General features: G+C 36.0%; 1 protein-coding gene across 1 annotated transcript in view; it reads left to right on the plus strand.

Moving 5' to 3' along the window:
• Window positions 1-26,904, plus strand: part of LOC132130338 (junctional adhesion molecule 3B-like) — a 328,210-nt gene that overhangs the window by 259,182 nt on the left and 42,124 nt on the right. The window lies entirely within an intron of this gene.

A 26,904-nucleotide genomic window follows, 5' to 3' on the forward strand; every position in this document is an offset into this window, starting at 1 on the left:
CAGTACTAAAGAAATAAAATGCAATTCCCCACACCTTGTCCGCAACTGCCATAATGCGGGATATCTTCTGTGTAGAAGTACCTCATTTACTGCTGAACACATAATGCAGCAGTTTCCTAATGTAGCTTTTAAATACGCACATAGGCTACCTAAAAGTAAAAAAAGAGAGATAAAATATCATCACGTTTACAAAGAAATGAAGCTAGTAAAGTTTATTTATATTACAAAGCAAAACAAACAAAAAACTTATATATACCATAATTGAGTGATTATCCCAAACCAGAGTCAATGTTGGAATTATGTCCCAATGATGATGTGTCTAAAATAGTAGAGACAACATGTAGTTTGAGTTTTGTAATGAAATTACAACTCAGCATGAAATGAATGCATGTTCCACTTCATTGAAGTGATTTGTTTTTACAACCCGAATTCCGGAAAAGTTGGGACGTTTTTTAAATTTTAATAAAATGAAAACTAAAGGAATTTCAAATCACATGAGCCAATATTTTATTCACAATAGAACATAGATAACGTAGCAAATGTTTAAACTGAGAAATTTTACACTTTTATCCACTTAATTAGCTCATTTAAAATTTAATGCCTGCTACAGGTCTCAAAAAAGTTGGCACGGGGGCAACAAATGGCTAAAAAAGCAAGCAGTTTTGAAAAGATTCAGCTGGGAGAACATCTAGTGATTAATTAAGTTAATTGATATCAGGTCTGTAACATGATTAGCTATAAAAGCTGTGTCTTAGAGAAGCAGAGTCTCTCAGAAGTAAAGATGGGCAGAGGCTCTCCAATCTGTGAAAAATTGTGGAAAACTTTGCAATTTGATGTTGAGGAACATTGTTTTTAAAGGCTTTGCAAATCTCATCATCTACAGTGCATAACATCATCAAAAGATTCAGAGAAACTGGAGAAATCTCTGTGCGTAAGGGACAAGGCCGGAGACCTTTATTGGATGCCCGTGGTCTTCGGGCTCTCAGACGACACTGCATCACTCATCGGCATGATTGTGTCAATGACATTACTAAATGGGCCCAGGAATACTTTCAGAAACCACTGTCGGTAAACACAATCCGCCGTGCCATCAGCAGATGCCAACTAAAGCTCTATCATGCAAAAAGGAAGCCATATGTGAACATGGTCCAGAAGCGCCGTCGTGTCCTGTGGGCCAAGGCTCATTTAAAATGGACTATTTCAAAGTGGAATAGTGTTTTATGGTCAGACGAGTCCAAATTTGACATTCTTGTTGGAAATCACGGACGCCGTGTCCTCCGGGCTAAAGAGGAGGGAGACCTTCCAGCATGTTATCAGCGTTCAGTTCAAAAGCCAGCATCTCTGATGGTATGGGGGTGCATAAGTGCATACAGTATGGGCAGCTTGCATGTTTTGGAAGGCTCTGTGAATGCTGAAAGGTATATAAAGGTTTTAGAGCAACATATGCTTCCCTCCAAACAACGTCTATTTCAGGGAAGGCCTTGTTTATTTCAGCAGGACAATGCAAAACCACATACTGCAGCTATAACAACAGCATGGCTTCGTCGTAGAAGAGTCCGGGTGCTAACCTGGCCTGTCTGCAGTCCAGATCTTTCACCTATAGAGAACATTTGGCGCATCATTAAACGAAAAATACGTCAAAGACGACCACGAACTCTTCAGCAGCTGGAAATCTATATAAGGCAAGAATGGGACCAAATTCCAACAGCAAAACTCCAGCAACTCATATCCTCAATGCCCAGACGTCTTCAAACTGTTTTGAAAAGAAAAGGAGATGCTACACCATGGTAAACATGCCCCGTCCCAACTATTTTGAGACCTGTAACAGAAATCAAAATTGAAATGAGCTCATTTTGTGCATAAAATTGTAAACTTTCTCAGTTTAAACATTTGCTATGTTATCTATGTTCTATTGTGAATAAAATATTGGCTCATGTGATTTGAAAGTCTTTTAGTTTTCATTTTATTAAAATTTAAAAAACGTCCCAACTTTTCCGGAATTCGGGTTGTAAATCTATAATAAATAAATTGTTTTAAAGTTGCAAAGCAAAATGTATTTTAAGATATATATATATATATCTTATATTTTAGTTCCAGCAGGGATTGTAGGTGGGGGGAGTCAATATACAACGCTCTCTTCCACCCTCAATACCATGACTGAGGTAGCACCGATCCCCCAATTGCTCCCTGGGTGCCACAGCAAAAATGGCAGCCCACTGCTCTGGGTGTATGTTTACAGTGTGTGTGTTCACTACTCACTGCTGTGTGTGTGTGCACTTGGATGGGTGAAATGCAGACCACAAATTTCAAATATGGGACTTGACCACACGTCACATCACTTAATTTTTTTTTTCTTATGAGAAATTCTATAAACATTTACACATAGATAACCGTTTCACAATTTGATTGAGTGAGTTTTTTTTTAAATGTCAATATGACAAAGATGTTATTTAAAAACAGCAAGTAGCAGAGAAGGCCCTAGTCAGTCTGAACCGATTTTCCAAACAGCTTTTGGTACTTTCGAGTGAACTTTAATTCCCCCTAAGTGCATGTCTCATTGCCTATGCATTGTGCTTAGAATGATTTATTTTAAATGATAATTGAGTTTGCATGCTCAGCTGAAGGTTGTTCGAAACACTTCAAAAGGCTTTACAAGATGTGTGAGAAACAATTGTTGAATTTCTAACTGGGCAACATGGTGGTTTTTGCAATCATTGGTCTCCATGTTTAGTTTTCAGCAGGTTCAGTGTAATATAATTGTGGGAGAGCGTGGGGGTGCCAGACTCTCCTAGAATTAGTGCTGAGGAGAGGAAAACATGAGAAGCATTTCCCAAGAGGGAGGAAAGAAAGGAGAGGATACAGTCAAAGAGAGCAGTCCTCTTCATTATCCCACAAACCTATTTGTGACACAGCGCATCACTTTTACACGATGCCTTGCTTCATCTGCTATGATCTCTCACAAGATTTTGACCAATGAGTGGGACATAAACAAGGCTGCTTCGTATCTCCCCATAGGGCCTGAGTGCTTCAGTAAGCGGTGAGCAAATTTTCCCCTATATTTCAGGCAAATGAGGTCACTGAGGCGCTTGCTTGAATAAAGAAAGTTATTGAAGAAATGATTACATGTCTAAAAATGAGATGGGAGTCAAAGGGTTGTTCGAAATTATATCTTAAACACAAGCTGCATTTCAATCGACAGGGTTCCTGTGCAGTCTTCACAACTCCCTACTACCTGAATAAGAGTTATATGTTGAAGGCCACTTTTTTTTTTTTTTGGCCAAATATGTCTGTAACATTATACACATTTTTACCCATAAAGAGCTTTTTTTGGCAAATCTGTGCTATGAAATGTCAACCTTGTCACATACTCTCATAGTGTTCTTTAATGTACTCTTTTTTTGTTGTGTGTGGTGGTGTTGTAATCTGAAGACGTTCTGTATTGGACATTAGGAGGTCTTGGTGACTCACTGAATGACTGTACTGTCCATGTAATTCTCTGCCCACAGACATGACCTCTCACAGTGGGGTCCATAAGAGGACTTCTTCATGCATACAAACTGCCCGATGTGAGAAGCTAGTACAATTCTGCTCACTGAGAAATTCATTAAACATCACAGAGCAGTGTTTTAAGTTCTGGTGTTCAGTAAAGACTTAATGTAAAACTTCACAGACCTTTTTGAACCAAGCACAACTTTCATGAATCCACAGTGTCCATTGCCCCTGTTTAAATATAAAGGAGTTGAATGAATAAATTAATGAATTAAATATTGTGATTTCTTTTCATGGCTTATTTTCATTCAAAATTTTAACTCTGATGAAATCTCTATTCGCTTGTTTCGTTGTGATGTATTAAATACTGAAAATGTACTCTCCCTCAGGTCAACCAAGTTGTAGATTAGTTTGCTTCTTCTTCGGAACAGATTTGGAGAAATTTAGCATTTCTTAGCAAAAAATTATTTGCAGAGAATGAGTGCTGTCAGAATGAGAGTAACAGCTGATCAAATACTTCACAAGTAATCAACACCAACTTAAGTCCAATAATAATCATCTTGTGAAGTGAAAAAGCTTTGTGTTTCACTTCACAAGATGTTAATTGATGGACTAGAGTCATGTGGATTACTTGCAGATTATTGTGATGTTTTCATCAGCTGTTTGGACTCTCATTCTAACGGCACCCATTCACTGCAGAGGATCCATGGGTGAGCAAGTAATGTAATGCTAAATCTTTTAAATCTGTTATGATGAAATAGCAACTTCATACACGTTGGATGGCTTGATGATGAGTCAGTTTTCAGCAGATTTTCATTTTTGGGTGAACTTTTTAATCACAACGACGATGATGCGATTTTATTTTTCCTTTCTCTTTTGAGTGTTACAAGCTCTTGGTGTATCTAGACGAAAGCAAAAGCACTTTATTTGGCCTTCCGAAAGTCCGAAAATGAATTTTTAAGATTACTTACAACAGAACAGCAACGCATTTTATGGACGACTGTTTCGTGAACCTAGGAGAGGAAGTCATTCTGACTTTGCTATGACAATCTGGCGCTTCTGAATAAGCTACTATAAGTATGTTTTGTTGGTTGTACTTTATTTAACAGTATGTGTACTTACATGTATTTATAGTGTACTTACAGTGTAATCAGAGCAGACTGCTCTTGTCAGAAGGAGGGACTTTGCAAAACTATGTGTTTGAGAGAGGCGGGGCATAGAGGTCCTACAATATTGTACAGTATTTGAAAAATTATGTGTTTTTTGAACATTAAAGCACGTCAACATATTCTGTTACACCAAATACACCAAAAAATGATCTTTAAATAGCATCATATGACCCATTTAAGGAATTTTCCTTGATTTTGAACCAGATTTGGAAAATACTGCTTTTAAGTCAGTTTTCACTATACTACAGTAAACAATTTACGATTTGTAGCACTGTCTGACATCATATAAAGTGGAAATCAATAGCTTTTAAAGTTTAGTTTCTACCATTGAAAACCACATTATAGATAATTAATATTTAAAATAATAAAAATAGTGTTTTTAGTAGATAATAGGGTCTAGCATGAAACAGAAAATTTTGAAAACATGATTTCATGGTCAGGGATGAATTCGCAGTGTGTAGGATGGTCATCAATGACCTTTAATAACATCAGCACAATTGTAATATAATATCAAGGCCTCACGCCCCTTTTTGAATGACATGTTCCTCTCAGCTGCCGCCCACAAACAGCCCACACCTGATGCCAATGGCTCATACAACTTGCCCCATTGTATCGTCATTGTTTAAGCATCCCTATGCCGAAACATGCTGCTCTTGGTACATTAAGTACTTACACTTCACCGTGAGTCAGAGCGCATCTCCTCGTAGCGGTCTGATGGTGACGGGATTGGGGGTGACAGAGAAACCTTCAGCTACCTTTTTCGGCTCCTACGTGTCCAATGTGAGTCACAGATAGCCCTCCCTCCCCCCTCCTTGTACCGAACTCCCTCTCATGTTCTAAGGAGGTGTTGAAATGAACGCGCTTATTAGACCTACAGAGATGATTCACAACAATGAATCAAGCCGCCGGCCCACCGTTAGCACTCTGCTGGTCAGCCAGACTGTCGTTCTGATCGTACAGCTGAAGAATGGCAAGCCGCTTGTTCCCTGCTGTTGCCATGGTTTCCAGCTCATTCGTCACAGTGTATTTCATGTGGCTCCCTGCATGTTAAAGTGAAGGGGAGGGAAGGGAAGGGAAGAGGAACCTACCTACAACGTAGGCCCACACTTCAACTTCATGGATGGACTATATTTACCATACATTACAAATTCACAGTTAAATGCAGCCATGAAAGTGGAGTTTTGTCACTTTTAGTTCATGTCTGTTAGCTATTTTTATTCTAGTGTTCTACCTAAAAAAACAACAACAAAAAACAAGTAAGCAGGTTGTCTTTAACATTGATAATAATAAGAAATGTTTTTTGAGCAACAAATCAGAATATTAGAATGATTTCTGAAGGATCATGTGACACTGAAGACTGGAGTAATGATGCAGAAAATTCAACCTTGCCATCACAGGAATGAGTAGCTTTTTAATATATATATTAAGATAGAAAAAGATGGACATCTGTTTTCTTCACAGAATAAAACTAGATAACTGTGAATTTTTAAGAAGAAGATGAAGTCGTTTTTCTCAGAGTTGCAAGAAACAAAGCCCAAAATGTGAGATTAAAGTTTTTATTTATTTATTATTATTGTTTTATCTATGGCAGAAATAGGCTTTCATAGTTTTCTATAAAGAATTCAGAATTCTTAGTTTACATCTCACAATTCACAATATTGCAATATTGTTTTTTTTCTCAGTTTTGTTTACATCTCACAAACTCTTTACTTACTTTACTTTTGATCTAACAATTCTGACTTTTTTTTATTTATATCTGACATTTCAGAATACCTCTCAGAACTGCAAATTTATTTATAAAAAGTGTTGGTGAAAAATGTCAGAATTGCGAGATTTTTACTGTTCAAATTCAAGCAGATTCTTGGTGAGAATAAGAGAGTTCTTTCAAAAACAGTACTAATAAATAAATAAATAAATCTTACCGACCTCAAACTTTTGAATGGTAATGTAGATTTTTAACAAACAAATTAATTAGTTTTTACAGGAAAATGGAACAAAAGTATTGATGACACTAAAATGAAAATGCCTATTTTTTGCTATTTCTTGAACATTCTGCTTATTTTGAAGGTACTTCTTGACTGAAATCGGTAGGTGGACCTGTGTAAATCACCAAACATCTCACTGTCTGTTGTCATGGCTTTTCATGTCATGGCAAAGACATCTGAAGAGCTGTATGTAAAGCAACAATCTTTTTCACTGTTTTATCATTGTCAATTACACTTTCAGTGCCACAGCTCTCTTGTACTTAATCTAAGTTTACATGTGTTATTTAATCTCAGTTCTTATTTAACTATTAAATATGGCTGGTAGTTGTCTCACTTTTTAATTGACATCTATAATCACAACATGGTGCTGAAAACTCTCTCCTCTGGTAGGAACTGTTCCTACCACGATTATACACTAGAATACTGCTCCAAATATAACATTCAACATCACACCCAAGTCTCAGCACACTAACAGTTAGTATATTTAGATACTGTTTATCTCAGTTCTTTAAATACAAAAGCAAGAATACCTGCCTATGTAAATCAATGCATCAATAAGATGCATGAACCTTGCTCTTACAGCTATTTAATTTTTCTTTCTTGAATCTGAATTCCAGGTTCCAGTTTAGTTTTGTTAAAACTATGAATCAGAATGAATAAATAAATAAATTAACATGTTTTTTACTTTTGTTGGCCAATTATCCAATTGTCCAGGTATCACGGTTGTGTGTGTGTGTGTGTGTGTGTGTGTGCTCTTTTTTTTGTGACATATCAGGACACAACTCTGTATAATGACATGGGTATGACACAGGTATTACAAGGAGAGGGTGACTTAGGAGGACATAACCCATGTCCCCATTTTTCAAAACGCTTATAAATACAGTTTGTACAGTATAAAAACCATTACGCCTATGGGATGTCCCCACTTTTCACAAAAACAAACATGTGTGTGTGTGTGTGTTCCCTATGTGTATTTTTTATTTTTGGTTTATTTTTTTTATGATGAGAAAAGCGTATAAATCATACAGAATGTTTTTTTTCTAAAAATGCAGAAAGTTTGTACAGTACAGTTTGTACAGTATGAAAATAATTACATGGAAGTTCCCCATGAAACATGGAAACCTGTGTGTGCTTGCTCCAAAAGCTATAACAAAACATCCTTTATTCTTTAAAACAGTATACATTAATCGTGTTTGTTATATATATATATATATATATATATATATATATATATATATATATATATATATATATATATATATATATATATATATATATATATATATATATATATTTATATATATATATATATATATATATATATAATCATCAAAATTAAAAGACTTTTACTTTTGAATGGAATTAGTGAAATAAATCAACTTTTTGATGATATTCTAATTATATAACCAGCACCTGTATATATATATATATATATATATATATATATATATATATCCATGAAGATCAACATGTATTACTGTTTTTACTGTATTTTTGATCAAATAACTACTGCCTTTTTGAGCACAAGATATTTCTTTAAATCAATCAATTAATCAATCAATTAAAAAATAATAATCTTACTGAGCCCAAACTTTTGAAACTCTTATCAGTTTTTTTTCTTCTGTTTTATAATAATTCATAAGGATAACATGCAGCACAATATGAGTTAATAAGAACAATTTTTTTTTTGTGTGTCAGTGAATGGGGTATTTCAGTCTTTTTGATGGCCCTGTGGGCATACATAAGACAATAAAAGTTAGGAAACAGTGATACAGTATATAGTGTTCACTAGATTTTTATTTGTGAATGGAGGTTACAAAAACAGAACAGAGCACATGGATGTAGTAAACTGATGAAAGATTCCTACGAGGAGAACCATATGATGTGAAAAACAACCCAAGAGCCTTCATTCTTAGCCTCTCTCAGTAACGTAGGGATCAATGCTGCATGTAAGACATGGCCATCTCAAGGGCCTTCGTGCTCTAATCCAGGGGGACTGGATCGCTTAGCAACTTTTGTTGGTTAAGGCGTCTCTTGGTTGTGCTGTCACACAAGGGTGTAAGACCACTCCACAGCAGAGGACCCCTGACCAGAGATAGCATTTACGTGTGTTTCTATGTGTGCATGGCTGGTGGATTCATTATTAACTCAATTTGTAATTCCTGATTGGTGTTTAGCTGGGAGTCTTGATTTGTATTCAGAGCCGGATTATATTGGATTTCCTCGACTTCTTGTGACTGATAGAGCATTGCAAGCTGATGCTATCCGCTTCCCCTTATAGTTAAAAATAAGGCAAATTGCAGATAAGGAGTGAACTAAAAGTATTTATATATTAATAAATAAAAACGTGTGCAGAAGTCGGCCGTTTGAAACAATATAGCACATAGAATAGCACATTACTCTGAGCATGAATAAACTTTATTTGTAATACAGGAAAGCTTTAATCATCTTCTAATTCAACTATATATCACACCTCTCATAATAGCAAACGAAAATGCACCAACTGGCATCACAGAATATTTGTACCCTGCTGCTAAAATATCCAGGCAGAAGGCAATTTAAATTCAATGTGATTTTCAATAACTTCATTATTACTGACTATTTTTAATGGCTCATATAGAAACAGAATCTTATGATGTTATCTCAGTTTGGGCATTTGACAGGGCTCCCTCAATCCTCAGTCTCATGTGGTAACAGGTGATCATCAACTTATCTGGGACCCTTTAATATATCTATATATATATTGTAACAAGGAGTTGGAGGCGTTCGTATCCATATGCAGCATTTATTAAACAGAATGGTCATACAGGCAGAGATCAGGAATGGCGTTAGGTGTGTCAGGGATAACCAGAATCAAGCAGAGATCGGGACAGGCAGCGGAGAATAAGAGTCGGAATACACTGTCCAAAGGTCAAAACACAGGAATAACAAACACAAAGAAAAACGCTCGGAAATGTCAGACTGGCTAAACAAGACTTCGCAGTGAGTGAGAGTGAGTGTGCTGCTTTTATATGTGTGTGTAAATGAGGTGCAGGTGTGGCAAGGAAATTGGCTGATGAATGAGGTGCAGGTGTGGCAGGGTGATTATGATGCAGTGACTCATGGGTAATGTAGTTCGGGTGTGGTGCAACAGTATGAGAGGTGTTAGTGTCCAAGTGACATCTGGTGGTTGATGGGTGGAATGGTCCTGAGTGGAGTGCCCTCTACTGAAGCTCATGGGCACTCCATCTAATGATCGTGACATATATATATATATATATATATATATATATATATATATATATATATATACTCAGTGCTTAATTTGTAAATTGCGAGGTCCCGGAACAAAGCGGGGTTACGTATCCGGTGTGTAATTACAGGAGGGAGAGTTAACGGAACATTCGCACAATCACATTGCTGGACCAGTTTAAGTGATTTTAAGAGCATGCACCAGTTGCTTTTAGGGTCTGTAAGGTCATGAACAACACGGAAATTCAATGCGATTTTATAACAACAATTTCCAGGCCTAAAAACTTTTTGAAAAATTGTGGAATTTTATTTTTCAAATCTTTGTATGATAGAGTTATATTTAATCAGGTCCTAAATTTCGGTGGGGGACATATGTGTAGCTATATCGCATGGTTTTAATAATTCTCGCGGCTTTCAAGTTAATAATGAGGGAAATTCCTGCATTTATTCAACATAGCTTGTAGATTTGAATAATAAAATACATCCACACAAATTTTAAGATTAAATCAGTCATTCGAAACCAGCCTTCGATTTCATAAACTCTCGCGCGAGCTTCTCAGCGCATCTTCTCTGCACTCCAGCGACCTGCTGCACGCTGCGATACAAGACTCACATTTCGATCAGGACAGCTGACAGAATTGACTCTTGACCAAGCGGGTAAATGTTGCATTGTCACAAAAATGTATAATTTGCACACCTTTTAAGTATTTTAAGCCATTTTGTGTACTCGCGCGCTCCACAGGCTGTGTATGCCCTCACAGTCACATCTAAAGCTTGCGCGTATAAAGCAGCCTCGCGAGTATAATATAGCTACAAGTTATTTTTCGTAGTTTATTGAGTTTAAGCAACCAAATACAAACAATATGTCTGATGGGTTTTGATAAATAAAACAGTTTCATGGCACACTCTACTAAAACACAGGGGGAAAAGGAAAGAAAAGGAAGAAAATCGGTAATTAAACAACACTGCGTCGTCAGTGTTTGTGTTGTATTAGACACTTGCAATTAACATCAGGCTATATGAAAACAAACTCAAATGGAGTTAACATGGTTTTTGGCCGGTGAATGAGGAGATCTGTGTTTTGTCTTTATCTGAGGCAAGTGCAGCACATTATAGCTATGCTATAGTCACCTTTTACAGGTTAGGGTATAACGTTTTTTTTTTTTTTTTATACACTTGGCCAATATCTAATGATATAAACGATAAAGCGCTTATGCACAGGATATTTAAAACGTACAAAAGTATATTGGGTTGATGGCAAAAAAACCTGCTTCTCCAGTCTTCAAACACACAAAGACATTAGCCTTTACAGACATAGTGTTTGAGTAAACAAATGCTGTACTATTCAAAGTTATGTGTTTACCTTTGATTTACGGATAAGCGGAGATCTGTCTCCTCCATGCTTTGCGCGCATCAATTTGAGTGGAGGCAGGGGAAGTGATGAGGTTTCGCGAGAGCTTGAGGATCCAATGGCGTTATAAAGTTTACATTTACATTTACATTTACATTTAATCATTTAGCAGACACTTTTATCCAAAGCGACTTACAAACGGTCAACAAGAGAACAACAACAGTATACAAGTGCCATGACAAGTCTCAATTAGTCTAGTATAGAACGCATAACCAGGTGTTTTTTTTTATTTTATTTTTTTATATATATATAAATGAAAAGACAAGAAAATGAAAAGTGCAAGTCTTAGTTGGTTAAGTTCAGGCGAAAAAGATGAGTCTTTAGATGTTTCTTGAAAATGAGTAAAGACTCAGCTGTACGAATTAAGATTGGGAGGTCATTCCACCAGCTGGGCACAGTCCAGGAAAAGGTCCGTGAGAGTGATTTTGAACATCTTTGGGATGGCACCACAAGGCGTCGTTCACTTGAAGAGTGCAAACTTCTGGAGGGCACATAAGATTTAACCAGTGAGTTTAGGTAAGATGGTGCCGTGCCAGTGGTCGTCTTGTAGGCAAGCATCAGTACCTTGAATTTGATGCGAGCGGCTACTGGTAGCCAGTGTAACCTGATGAGGAGAGGAGTAACGTGAGCTTTTTTGGCTCATTGAAGACAACCCTCGCTGCTGCATTCTGGATCAATTGCAGAGGCTTGACAGTACATGCAGGAAGGCCCGCCAGGAGAGCATTACAATAGTCCAGTCTGGAGAGAACAAGAGCTTGGACAAGAAGTTGGGTTGCTTGCTCTGACAGGAAGGGTCTAATCTTCCTAATGTTGTATAAGGCAAACCTGCAGGACCGGGTAGTTGTAGCAATGTGGTCTGTGAAGCTTAACTGATGATCCATCACAAATCCTAGGTTTCTGGCTGTCCTCGAAGGAGTAATGGTTGATGAGCCCAGCTGTATAGAGAAGTTGTGATGAAGCAAAGGGTTAGCTGGAATCACCAGGAGTTCTGTCTTCGTAAGGTTAAGCTGAAGGTGATGGTCAATTATCCAGCTCTGCAGCCCTGAGTTTAGAGCGATGTTCACGGAGAACCTCGGACAGCCAGGGGGCAGATGGGGCGGTGCGTGCTTGTCTAGACAACAGTGGGCAAAAGTTGTCCAAGGAAGATGTTAAATTGGAGCAAAGAGTGTCCGTAGCGTTGTTCGTGTCCAGAGCAGAAAACTGCACAAATTAAGCCCTGAATATACTTATAAATTAATGTAGGCTACCTTATTTATGCATAGCATACACGCAATATATCTATATTAGTGAAATATCGCCACCTATAGTTATATATTCCATACTGCCATTGTCTGTATGTTGGAGAAGGTTCTGGCTGCAGACTTGCACTTGCACTCTCAGACTTGCATTCTCAGACTTGCACTCTCAGACACTTGTGTTTCCACTAGCGACGTCACTTGCAGTCTTTATTGTTTGATTTTGTTCTATTTATTGATAACTTTTTGTTTGAATCTCTCAACATTTTACAACAGTAGTCAGGTGGTGAAGACAAGAAAAAAGAAACTAAATTACAATGTCATTTGCAATCGCCACTTGCACTCTCCGCTACCTGTGACATCACTTGCAATCAACACAAATCTTGCGTGTTGCCGATGGAGACAAGACGCTGTGGTGGTGATTAAACGATTAAAACTATATTAGTAGGCCTACTACTATAACGTGCAGGGTCCTACAAGAAAAAGACAAGACCGGCAAATCCGTGGCCACAGAACAGCAGAATATGAACGCAATGCATAAAGTCTTTCGTTAAGCGTTTTCCTCCTGTAGAAAAAACAAACACTTAATATGGCATAATGTATTAAGATACATTAAGTTCAATTAAAAGACCAAATTCGATATATTGTTATTATTTATGGTACTACAAGGTAAGCAGATGGCTATGAACACAATGCGCAAACTTTGTCCTCCCATACAGCAAAACGCTTAATGTGGCCTAATAACAGACTAAGATGATAAAGACAATTCAGTAGGCCTATCCTATATGTCTTGTTGTTGACTCAACGTATATACAGACCAGCAAATATGAACGTGCATTATGAAATGCATTAAGTGATCAACTCCGTACAGTCAAGCAGACGAGTACAGAATGCAGTGCGTTAAATTGTACATTAAACTTTTTCCTCCTATAGAAAATCATTATAAATAAAACACATAATGTAGGTTGTAGACCGTTTATTCTGGAAAAATGCTTAACGCGAAACTTTGCGTGTTGCGTTTATTCTGGGCTCACCTGCTTGCCTGTACATATTAGTTGTGTATTTTAATAATGTAGAGAAGCATATTGAGTTTGGTCTTTATCATCTTAGTCCATTATGCCACATTTTGCGGTATGTGAGGAAAATACTATATGCATATTCATTAAAATAATAAACTTTATATTTAATTTTATATTTTAATAGCATCTTAATACATTAAGACATGTTAAGTGTTTATGTTTTTCTACGGGAGGAAAACGCTTAGTGAGAGAATTTGCACAAGCGTTCATATTCTGCTGTTCTGGCCACGGATTTGCCAGTCTTGTCTTTTTTCCTGCAGGACCCTGTACGTTATAGTAATAAATTAGGTTTAATCGTTTAATCACCACCACAGCTTCTTGTCTCCATTGGCAACATGCATGATTTGTGTCGATTGCGCAGGTAGCAGAGAGTGCAAATAGCGATTACAAGTGACATTGTAATTTAGTTTATTTTTTCTTGTCTTCGCCACCTGGCTACTGTTGTAAAATGTTGAAAAATTCAACTAAATAAAAAATAAAGACTGCAAGTGATGTCACTAGCGGAAGTGCAAGTGTCTGAGAGTGCAAGTCTAAGAATGCAAGTCTGAGAGTGCAAGTGTCCAGACCCCTCTTGGAAAATGGAGCTTGTTTAAGGATGATCATATGCTTTTATCTTTTTTATTATTATTATTGCTGACATAATTCTGCAAGAAATATGTAGACTATGAAAAATATCAGTTTGATCAAATATATAATTATGTACAAACTAAACTTTATTTTTATGATTTTTACTATTGTTTTAACTACAGTTACTACTTCTGCTACTACTAGTAATATTAATAATTAATCTAGGAGAGGCCATTCAAGACATATTTCAAACTTTACTCTCGCACACACTATCAAGCTCTCTCTCATACACTTCTATACTGTCTCTCACACACACTACCAAACTCATTCACACATGAACACTGTGACCGCTCTGTATTTACAGTGTACTGAACACTGATCCAGTGGTAGCGCTGCTTTACCAAACAGATTTAACTATGCTCAGCTAAATAAAACAGGCTTGGCGTGGATTCATATTTTTTAAATAAATATTTCTGTGCACAGGTTGCACAGAAGAAAGCCCTGCCCTGTACAGTTTAAGGTGCTGCTATAGCAGCAGAGAACTATTATTTTGTTGAACAGAACTGAAGAACAGCTGAGACATCTCAGGGTCAGGTTTGGTTGACCAATGGGTGGAAAGGCGCATTTCCTTGTACCAAAAATCATTGTCAGTTGTTTTTGGGTATATTATGTTGAATCTTTGTTTGTATTGTTTTAGAATTTCACAGAAAAGAAAGCGAATCTGTGTTTTTTTGAATCACTGTGTTTCTGGTTTGACAAACGTCTTAGGTGTTTAAATTGTGAATTGCCAGGCAGTCTTGATCAAACCAATTTTTGTCATTCTTGGTTATGTGAATTTGTCCAATTATTGTTTTCAATTTCGACTGTTTAGGTTTAAGCGAAAGTGTTATCCAGAAAGTAATTTAAGAACAGTGTTGTATGTTATGGCTATTTGCTGCTTTCTGGTACTCAGAGTTGCCAGGTATTCACAACAAAACCTGCCTAATTGCTACTCAAAACTATCCCAAAACTGGCAACAGTGTTAAAGGAGCGGACCTGGCAACACTGCTGTTACTCCTCTGTGCTGTTTTCAGCCCATCTGTATGGTTCTCTGATATGGTATAGTTTACTGAGCTGTGTGCTAATGTTAGTTTTAGTTCTTTGGAGATACACAGTATTTTGAATGTGATCATACATGGGGTAATTTCTCAGACAGTGAATGCTCTGAGAGATGAAGGATCTAAATCTGTTCTCATATGATCTATGGTATTGTTCCAAAGAGGTGTGCAAAAGTTGTATCTTCCTAAATTTCCCATCGTATCCCATCATTTGTTGATGTGCAGACCCAGACTTCTACAGAGCTGCAGAAGATCTTTCCTACTCTTATTGACAACAGGATCATGGTTATTTCTGTGGAGGTGAGAAAAATGGTTAATTAGGACAATTTACTGTTAATATATTTGCTCTCCTTGTGTGTCTGTGAAATCTGGCTGTAATCCTGTTCTTGTGTTCATGTCCCTATAGATTAGCACATTTCCCAGGGCCTGGAAGTGGCTTGTCTTTTTTCTACAGTATAATGTGTAGAGCATATCTTCACTGTAGAAGGGTATAACATAAAGGAATGTCTTTTTGTGTAGTTCCTTATAGAGTTTAAGCCAGATATGGTATTTGCCCATTTTAACTGTGTCAATGCAGTTGTCGAATTTCGAGTTGTGCCAGATTTTCTGCCCTGTCGAACTGTGCTGAATTCTTGTGAGGGTATAATTTCTCTGTAGTTGGGGGGGCAGTGTGTGGTGGTGTCTGTCCTGCTCCATGTTTCCTGTAGAATTATAATGCCCATATCCTTGATGCTGTTGTTAAATACTGTGTTTATAGTCTTCAGTTCAAAGGGAATACACCCAGCGCAGTTTCCAAAGGACTAAAGTGCTTTTCAACTTTCTGATTTGAGAATGCCAAAGGAAAATAACTTTGTTTAAGTTTTAGTTTGAGTGCCATATCCTCCAAATACGGGATGAGTGGATAAGAACTGAATGCTGAACCAGTGCTCTACTTCAAAAACTAATCAATGGGAACACATTCATGTGATTATGGTGGTTGTAAAGATTTGGATTTAAGGGCAAAGATCCTAAGCTCCCTCATAAGGAATTTCTGTTATATTGGAAAAGACACACTGGCCACTTGACCCTTTTGGGGTGCCACTCCAATCCCTGATCCCTAAGCTCACCCCTAAACCTACTGTACCTGTCTCCACTCCCTGGGCCTCTCTCACACCCTCTCTTTATTAGGAGCGAGACAAAAAAATTCAAAGCATAAATTCAGGGATAAGCTGCGAGTCTCATTTGTACCGCTAGATGTCAGTGATCAACCAGTGTTTTTCGTGCTGAATCTGCCAATATGGGTTTGCCATGTAGTGTTATCTTTCTAGAAATCAATGATTCAGTCATGTTTTCAATTCATTCTTCATCAGATATTTATAAATGTTAATAGTGTAGATTTTCAAAAATCTGCAGTGTTTTTCTGCCTAGAAGTACTGTTAATTTAAAGCATTGTGGATAGTGGAAAATATTGATGAATATGTGAAAGCGGTATGAAAGATTGGTTCTTCAGAACTTCAGTGGCCGATTTCGAAATCATCATGAGAATAGGGTATAAAAGATGTCACTGTACAAAATTGTACAATTAATATTTTAAAACATTACTTGTGTTGTCATTATTATTTTAAAACACATATTCACAAAACCAGAAACAGGTTACAGAGTTACAAGAAATTAAAAAAAAAATGCATTAATATAGAGCTCCAAAGACTGGGAGAAAAAGTCAAAGATTATCCCAGTGTGCTTTTCCTCATATTCCTGTGCTGTCTGATCTGTTTTTCCTCAGTTTTCCTGCTGGCAGGCTTGAAACAGACCTTTTGTTGAGGAGAGACTTGAAGTGACTTTGCTGTGGGCAGGTGTTTCCACTAACAGTTTCACAAAGAGTTTCCTTGGATCTGACAAGGCATTTAAGACCTCCTCACGGTGCTCTGCTGCCTCAAGTAGACCTGCCGCTTAAACGTTTAGCATGGAAATGGCCCGGGATATCAGAGTGGCAGTTTAGAGCATTTGCCATTCTGTCCAATATTCCAAATGACTTCCCTCAACAAATTCATAAGTCAAAAGGGGAAGATAGATAGATAGATAGATAGATAGATAGATAGATAGATAGATAGATAGATAGATAGATAGATAGATAGATAGATAGATAGATAGATAGATAGATAGATAGATAGATAGATAGATAGATAGGTGGGTGGGTGGGTGGGTGGGTGGATAGATAGATAGATAGATAGATAGATAGATAGATAGATAGATAGATAGATAGATAGATAGATAGATAGATAGATAGATAGATCTAGTTTGCTTGACAACAGACAGTGAATGAGAAGACTATCTCTTCATCTTTTAGGACATCTTTAGTCATGCCTGTGCTAAGAGGCTTTTGTGCTTTGGCAGAAGGAACGTCCCATAGCGGAGTGGCCCACTCATCTGTCATCACAGCTCCTCTAGACTCTGGCTGATGTTAACACACTTTGATGTCAACTGTACATTCTGATTGACATTCCTTCTCCAGAGTTTCATTTACAACATTAAAAAGCATTTGTCAGATCACAAAATGACAACAACTGAGAGTCTGGAGCTTGATGACGCGCTGCTAAACAATTGTCCTTGCTATGGAAGCTGTGCAAGGTCCATTTTAATATAGCGTGATAGAGCTGTAAAGCTGAAATCCCTCTGGTCTCAGTATTTGGTCCTGGGGTAAACAATCCAACTGTGCTTTACTGATTTAACTGCATTATTTTATTTCAAAGTATGTCCTTTCTTTCTTTTTTGTCCTGTTTTTTTCTCTCTCTCTCTCTCTCTCTCTCTCTCTCTCTCTCTCTCTCTCTCTCTTTGCGACTTGTGATTTAAAATCAGATTGAAAAAAAAAACATATATCACATATAAACTGCAAAAAATACTCAGTGTGTGTGTGTGTGTGTGTGTGTGTGTGTATATATATATATATATATATATATATATATATATTACACCTTAATATTTTATATTACCCTTTATGTTTTATTGTTTACAAATTTTTATTTTTTTAAATATTGCAATGTACCATAATGCTATATGAATAGCTTTTCTTGCCCCTTGTATAATCTATCAGTGAGGTCTTTCTATTATTATTATTACAACAACAAAGTATATTTCTTTAAAAAAATATAAATAAATGTTAAGATACGGAGGGAATATGTGGCTTATTTTCCAAACAGATTGATGATGTAAACCCACTAAATAGTGTGCAAGTCACAGAAAGGAGTTTGAATTATATATACACAAGCTTGTTTGCATGAAAGCTTTGAGCATGAGCCCTGCTGAAGCATCAGCGCTTAAATCTGAAAATCTCATTAGAGGCCAGTCCAAACCAATGAAGGGCTCCTTTTATCAGAAGGTGACAAGATGCCGCTCGGTGAGACCGATGCTTTGCCCAAATCTCGCTGACAACTTCTTTTAAATCTGAGTGTATGATGACAGATTTCCATAAAACATTTCCATAAAAGTGGTGAATAATGCCCAGGACTCCTTCATGAAACATCTCTCTTATGATCTGTAAATCTGACGCTTGTGGTACCATATAGTGTGTATATATACTGTATGGCTCTTCTTTGATCTCTGATCTCATTAGTATTGAAATTATTGTATGTAATGTTTACATGTGCATTTTTGTACGTTTTGATATATGGAGGAACTTACAATGTGGAGGTATGGACACCTTTATATTTATAGTATAATTATATTTGTACAGTTAAGTTTCACTGTTATACAGATATTTTAGGCTTGAGTAAAATGATGGAATGCTTGGCACCAGAAATAACACAGAACAAATTCTCTTAAGAATTAGCAGAATGCAGTAAATGCATTTGCTGGATATATTTAATCTCTATTAAATCGAGTGAATGCAATAAAATCGACCAATTGCTTAATTGTGTTAAGTATTCTTTTAACCAAAGAAGACCTCTCATGCTCACCAAAGCTGCATTTGTTTGATGAAAAGTACAGTAAAGCGATAATAGTATAAATGACAATTAAAAAAGAGTTTTACATTGTTGCTAAACAAGTAAAAGCTGCTCTTTTGAAACTTTTTACTGCCACTTTTGATCAATTGAATGCATCCTTGCTAAATAAAATATATTTTTATTAATATAAATAAATAAACATGTATGTAGATCAAAAATCTATGAATGCATACAGTACATTTTCTAAAGGTGAAACGTGATACATGATACATATGATGTTTTACCTTTGTTTCCTGTATGAATCACTAGTGCAACAACTGCTATTTAATGTAATTTATTCAAATACGTGATTTTCAAAGGATTCATATTATACTGTATGGAGTTAATTTGCTTGTGACGTTAAAAAGCTGACCAGCTCCAGATGTGACCAGTGTCTCTTTCAAAAAACACCTTGAATAAGTTAGCCTGTTTGCCCCAAATGTGGTGTTATGAATTCATCATCTGCATGCCATATCATTTCACCAAGGGCATTTGAGAGTTTGAGCAGAGCTGGCAGAGTCTTAAAAGGCCTGGTAACCTGGACAACCAGCCAGGAATTTAAACAACCGTTGGGAAAAACTAAAATCCTCCCATTACTGGAAGTCTCTTTTAGAGCGAACACACCACTGGCACCTACACACACTCGATGGTGAATTTGAATAACCTGTGAAGCATTATATCAGCGACTAGTCAAAATCCTAGAAAATAAAATATAGTAATTAAGCAAGGAATTGGTAGTACTTGATAGTAATTACAATATGTACAGGGGAGACCGAAGTTTGCTTTTTGCTATAATATCTGTATTTTTTATTTTATTTTATTTACATTTTTTATTTTATTTACATTTTTTGTGGCTACGTACGAAAGTTTTAGGATCTACAATGAACCCAAACTGTAGTGTCATACACAATTTGTTTATTTATATATTTTAGCAAACGTTTAGAGTACATTTTATACTATATATCAGATTTACAGAGTATTTGCTAAATAAGATAATTGTCAGTACCTATCTTGTCAAGTAACCTAACCGCAAATTATAAACCAGAAGAAAGAAGTGTTTATTTTTTCTACCTCTTTTTTTTGTTCTGTAAATCCTTTATATTTGTAGACAGAAACTTACGTCACCTCGGGTGGATGATGTTTATCCATAGATAGAGATCTCATCCATTTCATTTATTTCTAACTTGTTAAACTCACTTTTCCAACTCACCCCTCCAGTCGTAATCAAAGGTATATGAGAAATGCCTCCCAATCAAGTTGCATTCTATCTTAACACAGTTGTATAAACGTAGGTGTATAAATTTCCTGCCAATGAACGAGAGAGAGCTATAAATACAATCCAGGATAATTATCATTGGTTCAGGAGGTTTTCAGAAGTGTGAGGCTTTGGCTAATCTGTGCACGGGGAGGTTAGACAAGCTGTAGACCCAGGTGTTTCTGTGTGTAGCATCTGCTCTGTGGCAGACATCCAGAGCCACACACTCTCTTTGTCACTATATTCTTGGGAACTGAGATACATGTCTCGTTCTTGTTGCTTCCATTTATCCATTCCGTCTGTTCTTGACGTTAGAAATCTTACCAATACCAAAGTGGCAAAACGTACATTGCAGCAATGTAACCCATCCTCAAATGAATTATTCTGAGTATGTTTTTTTTTTTTTTAAATGTAGCCTTATTACAGAACAAATGACTCTTATATGAGCCAGTTCTTTTGAGTGAATCAAAAACACAGCACAACCTACAAATCTAGTTCGATTCTTGAACTAATTACCTACGTAAATCACGTGCCAGGAATGTGAGGCATCGTGTTCAAGTGACTTAATATATTTGTGACAAATACATGGAAATAGTAAACATGGAGCTGTGAAAAGACATGGGCAACCACTGGTTCTTTTAAAACAAATCCTGATATTTTGGCGGCTTATAGATCTTTTTCATTAGCATCATAAGAGCTGAATCGTTTAAATTGACTAGGTTTATTCAAAACAAGGCCCATTGGAAAACGGTGAAATTTATGCAAAATTATGACATATTGCTTTTGTTCGTTTTGCAACACTTTTAAGGTGAAATGTCCAGTGAGTGGTGCCAGGGGCATAGTTTATGGGGGGATGGGGGGGAGGTAACCCCCCCAATATTCAAATCCATCAGCTACAACCCCCCCTGTGAAAATCACAGTAGATCAAATGAAAAATATAATATGAAAAAATAGAATTCATTTATTTTGTAAAAAATAATTTTGCTCCTAATCAAATATGAGTATTTCATAATAAATCAGACAAAAAATACTCCCCCTCCATTGAACCGATTGGTAACGCCCAACCAATGAGTCGCACTTTCACCAAAATAAGCGAGTGGAATGGGAGGAGTTTGGAAGGAGTTTGAATGGGAGAGCACAAAACTGAAGAGAAGCGCTGCCTGCACAGCGGACTATATTTAACTGCTGGTCAGAGAGGGATGCAAAAAAATAAAAAATAAAATAAAATAAAGCATGTACTGAGAATGAGGTATGAGAATTTGCAATGTATTTAGCTATAACTAAGTATAAGTTACCAAAGCAGCTGCCTGTTTTGCTAATATATTTTTCAATAGTGTCTATAATTATCAACGACAAAAGTATTCACATCGGTGTTTGTTTTCTTACTAAATTAATCTGACTTTTGAACGAATTGGATGAATGAACGATTTAAGTGACTAACTCATTAAAACAGTGAAACACTGCCGCCTACTGGCGGTTTCAATACTTAATTTCTTTCTTTTGATAATCTCTACTATGTTAGAATTTTATGAATGATGATTATACACAAATTTCATAACGTTATGAGGTTTATAATCTCTTAACATGTTTTTATAACAGATTCGATGTAAATATAGCTGCAGGGTAGAAAAGTCAGCAGAGGGAGAGGAGGAGCAGGTGATCAGGTAAAGAAGATGCCATTGATTAATCAATAAAATAAAATAGGAAACGGAAAAACAGCAGCTTTGTAAAATTAGGCTATACATTAATGCCTTTAATGTTTAAAGATGTGTTTCCCTTTAAAAAAAAAATAAAATGCATTAAGGTGTAATGTAAAAATCTTAAAATAAATGTCTAAATGTTGTCTCTTTCATATTTGTATATGTTGAATTTGTAATCAGTTAAAGCATGTTGCCAGATAGATAGAAAGAAAGAAAGAAAGAAAGAAAGAAAGAAAGAAAGAAAGAAAGAAAGAAAGAAAGAAAGAAAGAAAGAAATTATCCAATAACAATACACATAAAAAAAAAAATTTGAAAAAAAAAAATAACGGGCAGCATACAACGTTCAACCCCCCCAATGTTCAAACCAAATCTACGCCCTTGAGTGGTGCTAAAACTGAGTTCAGTTTTATCCAAAACACATGAACATTAATCTGGCGATGTTGTATTACCTTGGTTGTTGTATCTAAACCCCATCCTAAACCTTACCAATAGTGTACCAAAAGCATACATGGGATAAAAACGCATTTTTTAAGCAAACATACAATTTTAGCTAGTTTCTACAAGACTTAAGGTCTTTTATCAAAACTTGTTTTTCACAGGACTCGTACCTAAGTCCTCTGCATCACAAGGGACTCTTTTCACATTTCCAGGGTTCTCAGAAGTGGACGTTGTAAGCCTCTTAATCATAGGTCTTCAACCCTGCTCCTGGGGACCCACTGTCCTGCCAAGTTCAGCTCCTGTCCTAATCAAACACACCTGAATCAGCTAATCAAGATCTTCAGGATCACTTGAAAAGTCGCAGAACAGGTGTGCTGAAGCAGGTTGGAAATAACTTTGCAGGACAGTGGGTCCCCATGAGCGGGGCTGAAGACCTATGCTCTAAATGGTGAACAGAAACTACAATAAATATTATTTTTGTGTTTCTATTTGCTCCAGTATCAAAAGAAAAATATTATTAAAGCATTTCTATGACTTTATAAAAGATGTAAAGCTTGCTGTCACTAGCTCAGTCATTGTATATATAAAAAAACACTCACCCAATTAACGCCAGGGTAATATAACACAAAGTATAGTGTTTAAAATGTGCATAATAAAAAAACAAAATAATGTAAATATAAAAACTAGACAATTTTTTTTGTGTACTCTAGAGTCACGTTTTTCTAATGTGCCAGTATGGGTTATTTCAAACCCAGAAATAAGGATGGATTTATATCAACATAAAGGAACATGACTGTCCGCAAGTTTTCCTTTTCCAGGACAAATATTGAGATTACACTTATTAATTAAATTATTAATTATTACATTTCATAAACATACCACAATCCAACTTCATATTACAGTTTGAACAGAAAGTTGTAAGAGGTTTAAGACTTACCTTCTACAAAAGCTCCTCTTATGGCCTAGTATTCTACTATTTAATACGCTCCACTCTGATTGAGAGCTTTACATCAAATGATTTCAGTGAATCTTGATCCCTCTTAATTTAGGTGTGTATACTGGCAGTACTTACACTTCACCTTAGTGCATTAAGCAATTTATTCCCTTGCACTGCACTAGACTTTCCTGAGCCTGTACGCTACAATATCACGTGACACCTACCGTTACTTTAATACACAATAATTTTTTGTTGCTGATGGGGTCAGCCTGCGTCCTGGTTCCAGCCTAGCCCAAAGGGATTAGGGGTGTGGGGTTAGAGCTTCAGCCCCTCTCTCTTTCTCTCCCCTTAAACCGAGACTGTAGGCACGACACTGTCAGCTCCCATTACTTAATTGGAGTTGAAATGCAGCTGTCCTGTGTTTCTGCCGGCATGGCGTGCGTCGATCAGCATCACACAGATGCTGCATGTTACAGACTTTAAAGGCGTCCCACAGGACGAGAGGGAGTTACGGCCACTGACAACGCACCGACGGACATGGCAACAGCATTTCATGTAAACACTGAAGCTGCACAAAACTCTGTTATGCAACGTGAAATGTTTATGCAAGTGAAGAGTTACAATGTTCTTTATCATGTCTTTTAAAATAACTTTTTTTAAAAGTGCAAATATGTGCTGTATCCAAATTACAATTATTTATATCAAATTATATTTAGTCCTGGAGTCAAAAGGGTTAAGAACCACTGGTTTAGAATGTATTTAAAGTTGATTCAGGTAACAAAATTACCACTCAAATTGGTGGAAGGTTCTGCTTTGCACTGAATATCAGTGACATCCACTTTTCAAGAGGATTTTATAATGTTCTTTTAAGAACTGAAGCCTTTAACCATGGACGATTTAGACTGCATGAAGTCTGAATCAGTTTTCATCATTTTTGGCTGAGATATATGAGATTAATGTGTCATCTTACAGTGTGACTCATCAAACGAGGGTTACAACAACAAAAATCCTGAACTGAACCCCCCCCCCCCCATTTCTCAAATGTACAGCAAACATTTTCTCTGTATAACTGAATGTAACAAATTACAATTGCTTTTCAATCAAATCATTAGGATATTGAGTTAAGATAATGTTCCATTAAGATATTTTGTACATTTTCTACCATAAATATATAAAAACTTAATTTTTTGATGTGCATTGCTAAGAATTCATTTGGACAAATTTAAAAGGACAACTTTTCTCAGTATTTAGATTTTTTTGTAGCCTCAAATTCCAGATTTTCTAATAGTTGTATCTCTGCCAACTATTGTCTGATCCTAATAATCCATACATTAGTGGAAAGATTATTTTTCAGATGATGTATAAATCTCAATTTTGAAATATTGACACTTAAGACTGGTTTGGAAGTGTGCTAACACTGAATTCAAAGGAATTCTGCATGACTGGGTATAAGAGGAAAATGAGGACCTGCACAGCTAAATACAGACAGGCATGGTTTCAAATACTTTGGTATTTACAGAATACTGTATCTGGTGTTATTATGTAAATAATTTGCTTTAGAAATGAAGGCGCTGGTGTATATTCTCAATACAAATTCTTTAAAAGAGTGTGATCTGAGATTCAGCAGCCAAGTCTTTGTCATGTTTAATTTGTGTTTATTCTAGTGTAGAATGTATGTTGATGCATTTAATTTATACTTTGGCCTACAATTAACCAGACTGTTTTATCAGACATGATTACTAATGAGTCTGTCAGGTGCCTGAGGTTTTCCAGTAAACCATGAGTAATGCCCTTAAGAATACCAAAGTTAATGAAGATTCCAGTATAGTTTTCACATGAGGCTCTTAGTTAAAAAACTCCAAAACTCTTTTGACAGATCAAACCTGTGTTGCCTCCCAGGATATCAAGTACATCTTCACACATAAAACTGCTCTCCTGTGTTCAGCGGCCAGGGGTTGTGGTGAGAATGTCTGCCTGAATGCTCACAAGCCACGCAAAGCCAAGGGGAATTCATTCATTTCCCCTGAGCTCACCACACTGTTCACCTTACACAGCACCATCTGCCTCTCCTCTCTCAACACACAGCTTTCACTGCTCGTTTTATTTGTTTGTGGTGCAAAAAGAAATCGCATTAAAAGTCTTATGGTTGAAAAGGTGAAACTGAACCAAAGGGAAAAATTATATTTCTATTCTAATACTAGTTTTAACATGGACTGTAATTTTTTTTTCTTTTTTACTGACTTTACAAAATGCTACAGTAAAAACCTGTGAATTGGTTAACAGTAAGTTCCCTGAATATGTCAGGTAATTTTACAGTAAAATACTTTTAGAAAATAAAAACAGCAAGTTTTTGTGTAATTCACAGTGAAAACCATGAAAGCAGTATTTCCTGTATGACACATCACATTTGATGGAATAACTGATGGAAAATATTGTAAATAATTGTTGTTTTCGGCATACTTAGGGTTTTATGTCACATCTTATGCTCTTAAATTAATGTTTATTGCATTATTTTAATCCTACGTATGTTATGATGGTGTGTTTTATTTGACAATGTGTACTCTCTATGTATTTCTTTCTTTCTTTTATTTCTTATTTTCTTTTCTTTTTACTTTTTTGGTAATTTACAGTATTAAACTGTTAAATTTACTGGTTGTTTTGTAAATATGTTTAAATTTTTACTGTATCTTTCCTTATTATTCTGGCAACCACAGCTCCATGGATATTTTTATTTTTATGACAGGATTTATTTATTTATGTATTTTTACAGTATAGTAAGACGTATTAAAAATCTATTTATATATTGATATGTTCTAATAACATCTAGGATAATGTCATTTTAAATCAGATTATTATTGCTGAACACGGATGTTGACTTATAATGGAGCTCTAACGGGTCCTGCGCCTTGGACTATATACTGATCTAATTTAACTGTTTTTTTAGAAGAAAAAAAAGTTAATAAACAATTTAGTTTTTGGAGTTTGCAACAAGGAGTAGTAAGTAGAGAATGTGTGGAAATAAATACTTAATACAATAATTGTCCACATGATTCTTATAGTCTGTTTCCTTTTTTTCTGTAAATGTAATTTTTGTTTATTAATTTGTATTATTTGTTGATATTGCTTGTGAAACAAGTGTGAAATCAGATGTGAGTGGTCTTGACTGGTATATAAAAGACAGAACATCAAGATATAAATACACTTCAACCCCACTATAATCACTTTGTCTAACATCAATTTGAAAGTATTACAAAGTATTACATTTTTTTATGTGAATTTAAATGTACCAAAATAATAATAATAATAATAAATTCATGAAAGTGAGTTCTCATTAAGTACACTTAAATGTACA

Source organism: Carassius carassius, chromosome 47 (genome assembly GCF_963082965.1).
Source record: "Carassius carassius chromosome 47, fCarCar2.1, whole genome shotgun sequence".
In the NCBI taxonomy this organism is placed as follows: domain Eukaryota; kingdom Metazoa; phylum Chordata; class Actinopteri; order Cypriniformes; family Cyprinidae; genus Carassius; species Carassius carassius.